At 44.7% G+C, this 9,573-nt stretch overlaps 2 long non-coding RNA genes across 2 annotated transcripts; one reads left to right on the top strand and one right to left on the bottom strand.

The window, feature by feature from the left end:
* Positions 1-1,855: 1,855 nt before the first annotated feature.
* On the bottom strand, positions 1,856-7,463 carry LOC125158842 (uncharacterized). The gene is made up of 3 exons (XR_007149539.1): positions 7,360-7,463; positions 6,058-6,236; positions 1,856-2,203 (listed from the first exon to the last, which is right to left on the bottom strand). It is a non-coding gene; the product is annotated as an uncharacterized LOC125158842 (long non-coding RNA).
* On the top strand, positions 5,670-9,112 carry LOC125158843 (uncharacterized). The gene is made up of 3 exons (XR_007149541.1): positions 5,670-5,725; positions 5,858-6,011; positions 8,230-9,112. It is a non-coding gene; the product is annotated as an uncharacterized LOC125158843 (long non-coding RNA).
* The last annotated feature ends 461 nt before the right edge of the window (positions 9,113-9,573 follow it).

Below are 9,573 nucleotides of genomic sequence, written 5' to 3'. Positions count from 1 at the left end.
AGGGAGTTTGGGTCCAGCTGCCAGGCTGGCTTTGTCCTGGGCTTCCTTCTCCGTCTTGGTCTTGTGTGTCTTTGTGGGGTTGTCAGATACTTGGTGCATTCAGTCCCATGTTTCCTCCTTTGTACAGTATTTCCTTTTGTTCTCAGGAGTAGATGGGGGACTTTAGATTCCCTCACTCGTGTTGGAAAGTGAAGTCTTCTCTTCCCTGGAGACTCACCTTTATGTTAGTCCTTCCCACAGCTGGGGTTAGGGCTTGCTCTGACTCACTGGCATCTTGTTTTTGTTAACTCGTAAGCTCTTTCTGTGAGTGGGTACAGCACCCTGACCACCTCTCTATCTTCAACACCTTACAACATAGCCACTACATTACAGCCACTCCAGCAAGCATTTGCTGAAGGACTGCCTGAGAGGCCAGAAGGAAATGCATGTGCCTTTCTCTGTCTAGTGCTTTTGTGTCATTTGCTAAGAGATTTTCAATTTTGCATGTGATTCTTGAGTACATCAAGTGTCAAGTTGAAACCATCTCAATCAACACCACAAAGAAAATAGTCTGAGGGCAACACAGCAACCCAGCCTTGCCAAGCATTGCCTTTTGCTGCCTTCACTATCAATGGAATGAGTCTTGTTAAAGTAGATTTGGCTCCATGAAGTTGAGAGTTTTCCACCTGAAATCTGGTTCCTGGAAGTAAACCCAGACTGTGTGACAGTTCATATCAGGTTGTACGTTAGGAGATGATGTTGTTCTAAGATTGGCCTTTTGAAGGTGGAGGCAGGGGTTGCAGTCCTGAACGCTAGCGATATCTGGGAGTGAGCTGCAATGTTAGTGAAACCATATTCTGGAAGGTCGTCTTTCAGGTGATTGCCTGTGTCATGGTACAACTTTTGGACTGAGAATCAGGGCTCCCCATGGAGGTTTAAGACTAGTGATGATCCCCTGATTCATCCTAATGGGTACAGTTGGTCAGATATGGTTTTTCACTCATTGATGAAATGAGTCTTCGCCATATCAAACAAAAGACCAACTCTAGGGGCGCCTGGGTGGCGCAGTCGGTTAAGCGTCCGACTTCAGCCAGGTCACGATCTCGCGGTCCGGGAGTTCGAGCCCCGCGTCAGGCTCTGGGCTGATGGCTCAGAGCCTGGAGGCTGTTTCCGATTCTGTGTCTCCCTCTCTCTTTGCCCCTCCCCTGTTCATGCTGTGTCTCTCTCTGTCCCAAAAATAAATAAATGCTGAAAAAAAAATTAAAAAAAAAAAGACCAACTCTGGGAAGGCACAAAGTACAATGTTATTTGATGACTTTATGATAAAGGAGAGGAAACAAGAGAACTATAAAGACAGTTCCAATAGTAGAGACGTGGCAACAGACAGAAGTTGAATTTTCTTGAACTTAAATGGGGTGTTCACTTCATTTCTCTGATTGGGTTGTCAGTCTGTGCATTTATGGAAGAAGTGGGGGAAGGGATATTTGCATAGGCCTTCAAGAGTGCTGGGAGGTAAAAAGGAAGAACTTCTGGACCTTGTTCCTGACTGTGTATGTATCTTTCCCATCTTAGGAAGCTGAAAATGACACTGTGAACTGGCGGCAAAGAAGAATCAGCTGGCAGCTGCAGGTAAAATTTGAAAATAGCTATATAAGGGGCGCCTGGGTGGCTCAGTCGTTTAAGCGTCCAACTTCAGCTCAGGTCATAATTTCACAGTCCGGGAGTTCGAGCCCCATGTCAGGCTCTGTGCTGACAGGTCAGAGCCTGGAGCCTGTTTCAGATTCTGTTACATCACTCTCTGTCCCTCCCCCACTCATGCATGTGCTCACTCTCTCTCTGTCTCAAAAATAAATAAACATTAGGAAAAAAAAGAAAATAGCTACAGAAGAAATAAACAAGTAAAAGTGAGTTCAGCTAGTAATTACCAGAAGCTCATGAAACCGCTGTTAATTTTTTGGTTTTTAATCTTTTTGCAATGTTTAAAGTCAACATATGCATAGAATATTAACAGATAAAAAAGGTAAGTTTAGAAGGAATAAAACAATTAAGTTTCTAAACATTTGCAGATCTCAAGTAGTGGCCAGACTGTGTGGAAACTTTGTCCATGCTAACATTCCTCGGGGGTGGTGTCAGTTGTCATAATCTGTAGGAAAGCAGTGTGTTCTACAATGAATCATACCCAGCAATGTGGTAGTGCCATTTCATGGCCCTCGTCTTTGCAACCCTGGGAAACATGGTGAGGATATAAATTATAGAAGAATAGATCTTTATGATAAAAGACACATCACATGATGAGTTAGAGAAAAATTGAAAATGGGAAGGAATTCTATGAACTCTGAACCCTACAGGCATGGAATAATGAGTAAGGAAAGGATGTAACAATAGCTTTGATCCTACTGTACATTGATAATCATGTGCAAAGTGTTTCATGTGTAAGAATAAATTGTATCAGGGTACAGATATGAGGTTGTTGGGAATGTGGGCAGCTTATTTTAAAAAAAAATTTTTTAACGTTTATTTTTGAGACAGAGAGAGACAGAGCATGAATGGGGGAGGGGCAGAGAGAGAGGGAGACACAGAATCGGAAGCAGGCTCCAGGCTCTGAGCCATCAGCCCAGAGCCTGACACGGGGCTCAAACTCACGGACCGTGAGATCGTGACCTGAGGTGAAGTCGGACGCTTAACCGACTGAGCCACCCAGGCGCCCCTGGGCAGCTTATTTAAAATCATACCCAATATTGGGCCTTATCTGACAAGAGCAATTGTAACTCACAGGCCACAAATTGAACAAACACGGGAACAGCTGCAGCAGGCAGAGCTCACCTTTAGATACCAGGTAACCTGAGTTCTGCCTGACATACTGAACCCTTAGCACCTCACGCAGGTGAGTGTAGTGGCCCTTGGAATCCCTCACCACGGGCTTTTCATTGTTGGCTTTTTCCGCTTGCAGTTCATGAGAAGAATGCTCAGGACAACTAGGTAAGTGTTTTCTTGTTTCCTCCTCTTTCTTTGGTGCACAGTGTGGCACCACCTTCCGACTGAAGGTGGATGTGTTTTTTCTCCCCCAGATGAAGACTCAGATCTGGGACAGGGAGATGGCAGAGCAGGGCAGGGAGGTCGCTTACTTGAAATACAGGTGTGGTCATTTGACTTGCGTTTTTATGCGTGTTTCCAGGGATGACACCTGCACTGTTAGTTGTCTAGTAGACGACGTGGTGTTGCAACTCTTATAGAAGTCCATTATTTTTCTGTATCCAAGACTGGACGGGGATGGAACCAAAGAGGCTGCCTGAGGGATACACGAGGCAGAAACCAATCACTGCAAGAACCCTCCAAGGAGAGGTAAGGAGCACGTTGTGATGTGCCGCAGTCCAATTTCTGCTGTGCAGCCTGTTCCTGTGTGTGATCATCGTGTGGTCTGGAAAGAATCACACGCACTAAGGACGGCAGGTGGTCTGAAGGGGTGACAGAAGGATGTTGTCCTCTGGTGCCACAGACAGTGAGGCACTTGTCCCTGTGACTGGTAGAGCTCATGCCCCTCCTCTGATGGTGACCCTCCCACCTCCTCTAGCATCCCCCTGTCTGAAGAGCCTGGAAACTTTCTTCCCACCCGGATACAATGTGAAGACTTTAGTTTATTTGAGGAGAAGGTCCTTTATTCACTAGTTTGAAGAGTCTTTCTTTTTGTTTGTTTTGGGAACTGTAGCCCTACATCCCGCCATTCAAGTTCCATAAAGCTTAGCTTAGTCCTCTGATGGTATCAGTGCAACTCTGCAGCTTCACTGCTAACTTCTCGCAGTTTTCCTTTTCTCAATAGTGTCAAATTAGTCTTTCCTTACATAATAACTGCTGTGGAAGGCAGCTTGTAGATAAGCTGGGAGATTGAACAAATTGCCTGAAGAAATGCACCCTTGTTGAGGACTCATTGAGGATATACACCAAACCAGTGTTCTCAGTGTTATTCTTTTTTGTTAAGTTTATTTATTTTGAGAGACGCATAGACAGAATGCCAAGCAGGCGTCACACTGTCAGTGAGGAACCCAACGCTGGGCTTGAATTCACAAGCTGTGAGATCGTGACCTGAGCCAAAATTAAGAGTCGGATGCTGAATCCAAGCATCCTCAGACTAATTCCTGATCTGTAATGAAATCGTGATTTCCCATGATGTATACTGAGAAAACTGTTTTACTGGTGAATTCTAAATTGCTAGTTGCACCTGACCTGTCCACAGTTACGTGATTAATTATGAAACATCATGAACTAGGGCACCGTGAGGTCTTTATCAAGGTGAGGGGACGGTTCTCCCCTTTTTCCTTGGGGGTCACCTGAGGCATTTGGGATACCCTCTGCCTCTGGTCAGGGACCTGACTGTAGGGAATAGTTTAAGATATTTGAGGAATGAGTTCAGGGATTGTTTTCATTCCACACTGTTCTCTAAAAGCAGAATAAACCTCTGTCCCTTCTAGGGTCTTTAGTAGATCGAGAAACTGCTGAAACCTCTGTGGGTTACAGCGGCTCTGACTGTACCAAGAATGCAGACAAGGGCAAGGTAAATGCCGGGACCATTCTCAGTTGTAACTCTTTTGGGAAATTTTGCATGTTGTGTGCTATGTCTGTTTGTTCTTTCTTTTCCAAATGCACACTCATAACCCAGGAGCCCACAGGCTTCTCAATTTTTAGTCTGTCAGCTTTCTGTGGTACGTTTAGAAGCCAAAAGCGCTTAGAGACTGAGTACCTTAAGGTTTTTCTGTGAGTTTCAGGAAATAATGAGAGGAGGATGACTGCACACTCCAAACAGATGTCTCTCGGCCTGGGTGATCCCTTCCAGACCTCACCTCTGTGGGAACAGTGTGGCTGCTGTGTCTTCCTTTCTTGATTCTGGCTAGGAGATGAACCTGTTAGAAACGACATCGTGACTCCAACTTTCTATTATGTGCCCTGTGCCATTTAGAGTGGTCATAGAGAAAGCCAATATCATCACTCATCACCTTTCCGTCTTTGTCGGTAAATGACTTGTCTGGAATCCTCCAGCTATGCCTTAGGTAAATACAATTTGCACACTGTGTCCTTCAATTGTGTTTCTATGAGCAGTTTCTGGTTTTGTCCCGTCACTGTTAGAGCTGATATAGTCTCATGATACATACCAATTTTATACTAAAACACTTGCATGAAATCTGTTATGGGAATTTCTCCCTCTTTTTTTCCATTGCACATAATGACTCTGTGTCCTGTAGTATGCTTAAAGTCAGAATTCCCTACGAATTAAGATGAACACATCTGAGCTTTGTAGACATTCACCACAAGTAACTCGTTCTTCACAGAAGACTCTCCTTCCCCTGCAAGATTCCAGGCATCCTCCACTGCCCAGAGGTCTCCGAGGCCTTTGACAACACTTCAAGAGGGAAGGCTCCTTTCTCAGGGAGAGGAGCAGAGGAGGCACAGAGAGGGTCCGACTGCAGAACGTTTTGCCATGAGTGGCTGTGATTCCATGAGCAGAATATGAGCCCTGTATTCCCACTCATTTTTTTTGTGTTCTTACTATACCAAAAGCAGACCATCTGGAGTCGCCATAGAGGAGGGATGCAGGGTGAGCCTGGACATCGATGGCTGCCTGTCTGGAGAATGCTACTTCATTAATCTGTAATTACTTCTGTTAAGCCTCTAGGACAGGACCCTTGCCAGTTTACTTCTGCAGACATGGGCAGTGATGTGTGGTGGCATCCAGTGGCAGGGACAGAGTTTTCAGGTACTGATGCTACACTCTTGGATCCTGGTGGCAGAGAAGGTGGCAGGTGCTGACACCTTCTTCTCTGGGTTACAGCTGCTTTTGGTATTGGTTCTCTTGTCTGGCATATGGATGTAGCTGTCAATTCTGCAGGACAGTCTGGATCCTGGGGACCTCCTCGGTTAACTGGACGATTCTGCATGCCCTACCCTGGAGATGCCCCACCCCCATGAACTATCAGGCACGTCCACCTCCTGAACCTTAGTGGCCCTGAGGCCACCCGGAACCCCTCCACCTGCAACACTTGGTAAGATGATCTGAGCACTAGGAGTTGACTTGTAAAACACACTCACCTTATTTTGTTGCTGTTAGGTCTTGGGCCAAGGTGCAGAGGTGGTACCACAGACCATTGTGATGCAAGAGGAATGTGTCTGCTGCCATTACCACATTCCTCAAGTTTCTCAGGATCTCATCTTTGTCCTTTCCCCCACCATGGGTTGGTACAGGCGTCTCTTGTGGAAAAGGAATGGGGCTGTATGCAGAAAACCAGACATAGCGCTTCAGCAGAAATGCCCTGTACACAGTCCACGTGCTGGGATCTGTGAGGCATGAGGCACAATGTAACGTATGTCCATCTAGTTGTGCCTCCAGCCATCCATAGTTGTTCGATGAGTGATGAATACATCTGAATCAGGGCTTTTAGGAGTCTTCATCAAGTTATAAGGGATGGTTCTTCAAGTTCTTTTTGGGTATCACGGGAGGCATGTGGGACACCCTGTGCATGTAATTTGGGATCTCAGTGGGACAAAGAGTTTAAGTTGTCGGAAGTATGAGGGGAGGGTTTTTTGTTTTGTTTTTGACCTTCAAACAGTCTACTCAAGTCAGAATAAACCTCCATCCCTTCTAGGGCTTTTTGCAGGTCCAGAAGTAGGTGTCACAACCAAGAGTGACATCGACACTGGCTCTGCCAAAACTGCCAAGAAGCACAAAGTAAATGCTGTGGCCATTTTCAGTTCTAAGTATTTACGGACCGCCACATGTTTCTGTACAGGACACTCTCCTGCCATTGTCTCTGGTTTGTGTGTTGTATGGTCTGTCTGCTGTTTTTGTTTTTGTTTTTTTTTTTCCCAAATGCAAAACCTTTACTGCCGAGTCTACGGGCTTCCCTGTTTCCCAGCTGGCATCTGTTTGTGGTAACTTGAGCAGCTAAGTGTGCCTAAAGGTGGGGACCATAGGGCTTTTCTAATGTGTTCCTGGAATAAATCAAGGACGATGACACCACACTCCACTTGGAAGTCTCCTACCTTGCCTCATTCTTTGTGGATCTCCTCAGTGTGGAATCATTGCTCTTGCTGTGTCTTCCTCTCCTGTTTCCTTCTATTGAGGATTTTAACGTGCTCAGAAAAATCTGTGGGTATCGTTACAATTTGAAAATGCGAACTGCCTTCACTCCAACTCATATTTTTGTATGTGTCCTTTACAATGGTCTTAGACAAAGTAAATTTCATACTCATCAGCATTTTGGTAAACATGCTGTCCAGAATCCCTTCAGGTGTGCCCTGGGCACAAACACTCTGAACTATAAGAGGTGGCATATTTGTGATAGAAAACATGCACTGAAACTTAAGTTGTGAAGAGAAAAAATCCAAAATTACCTGTGTGGCAAGTCCCCACGGTGTCCTTCACTTGTGTTCACATGAGCACGTTCTCTCGTGTCCTGTGTCACAGGTACAGCTAAAACATGGAAACTTACACCAGACATCAAAGTGCATTTGTGTTAATTTTGTCTTTTAGAATTTCAGCTCATTTTTCCAGAGAACACAATTACCCTGCAAAGTATACTGCACTTAAGCTGAGAAGTACCTCTGAAGTAAAATAAATTAGCTGAACCCAACTAACATGTATAAGCTACCTGTTTCTCTAAGAGCATGCTTTCTCAGGTCCTCTACAGGCCCTCAGGATCCCCATCTCTCCATATGTCTCTGTGCCCATGGATAGCACTTCCAGAGAGGAGGAGACCCCATTGTCGGGACAGTAGTTTGGACACAGGCAGGGGCTTAGAGGCAGAACTTTGAGCCACAAGGGCTATGATTCCATGTGTGGACACTGGCTTTGTCATTCCTTCTCATTCTGTAGTTCTTCACAGACACAATAAACAGCCTCTGTGGTGGAGAGGATGAAGGGTGGAGTGTGATCCTGGACATAGTTGCCTTCCTATCTGGAATATGCTACTTTGTTAATTTAGTATTCAGCCTATAAATCTTCTAGGAAAATGGCCCTTGCTGTTTCTACGTTTCCAGACACGTGGGGACACTAGTTTATCCCAATAACATCCATTCCTCACCTCAAAGCTGTAAGTGGAACCCAAAGTATGGGTAGAGATTTTGGCGCTGATGCTGCCCTCTTGGAACCTGGTGGTGGGGAAGCTAGTAGGATATGAGCACTGCTGCTTTGGGTTTCCACTTTTTGCTGGTGTTGGTGCTCTGTTCTGTCCTATGAACATACCTCTCATTTCTTTTCCGCAGGCTATTTTGTATGCAAGAGTCCTGGTCCTTTCCCAGGATTGCCTTGCAGGCTGTGCCCCGTGGACCACCCTTCACCACCAGTCATGGGCTATAGGCCACATCCCCCTCCTCCACCTACTCTATTTGTTAAGATGACCTGAACTGGCTGAGTGGCTGGTAAAGTATATTCATCTTCTTCATGATTGACTTTGTGGCAATGATGTAGAGATGGTTGTGAGTCTTGGCAAGCCAACTACAAACTGCCTGAGGACACTGTAGCATATCTCAAGTTTCTCAGGACATACATACAATGGGCAGTGTCATGTCCCTGTAATACAGTGAGCTATACGTTTCTCTTGTCAAATGAAAGAGGATTTTTTACACAAAAGCAGATGTATCAGCAGTACTGGTGCGTATGATGGAGACACAATGTGTTGGGTTCTGTAATGAATGAGGTGCACCTCTAACTTTTAGAGCATCAGGTGTCCTGTGTGAAAGAGGGACATTCATTAAACGATGCAGACCTTGTGATCACCAAAATGGAAACACCAGTGAAGGATCCAGTGCAAAACTGGGGGAGCCTTGAATCATACAGGAATAAAAGGGATGTTGAGCACAGTAAGCAGAGTTTGAGGTGGTGCAGAGGGGAGGGTGTTGGGGTCAGTGACATGCAGCTGGAGGTCATTCCTGGCCACAGCCTGAGCAGGAAGTGTGAGGTCCATATGGAGCTGCTATGTGGGATCGCTCTCAGTGCACAATGCAGCGTTCATCTCCAAAATGTCAGTGTGTTGGCTAAATTTATTCCTATACACTTTATTGTTTTTGATGCTATTGTAAATGGATTGTTTTCTTTTCTTCTTTGATAATTTGGTTAGTGTATAGGAAAGCTACAGAATTTGATATAGTGACTTTCTAGTTTGGAACTTTAATGCATTTCTTGATTAGATATTAATAAGTTCTTTTATACTGAAATTTATTTTATTCTTTTACCTTATTAAAAAAATCATGTTATTTGGGAATAGCTGATACAGTATGTTACATTAGTTTCAGATGAACAACATAGTGATTGGACAAGTGTATATATTCTGATACGCTAACACAGGTGTAGCTACAATCTGTCACCATGCATCACTATTCCAGTACCATTCTCAATGTTCCCTATGCTATATCCTCTATCTGTAATTTATTATTCCATAACCAGAAGCCTGCATCACCCAATCCCCTTCACATATCTAGGGCATCCTTGTCTTTTTCCTGATCTTAGAGGACAATCTTTCACAATTTCACTATAGAGTATGATGTTAGATATGGGCTTCACATACATGGCCTTTCTTATGTTGAGATATGTTCCCTCTACGGGGAATT

This window comes from Prionailurus viverrinus, unplaced genomic scaffold (genome assembly GCF_022837055.1).
Source record: "Prionailurus viverrinus isolate Anna unplaced genomic scaffold, UM_Priviv_1.0 scaffold_38, whole genome shotgun sequence".
Lineage (NCBI taxonomy): Eukaryota > Metazoa > Chordata > Mammalia > Carnivora > Felidae > Prionailurus > Prionailurus viverrinus.
This window is presented reverse-complemented; position numbering and strand designations above follow the sequence as displayed.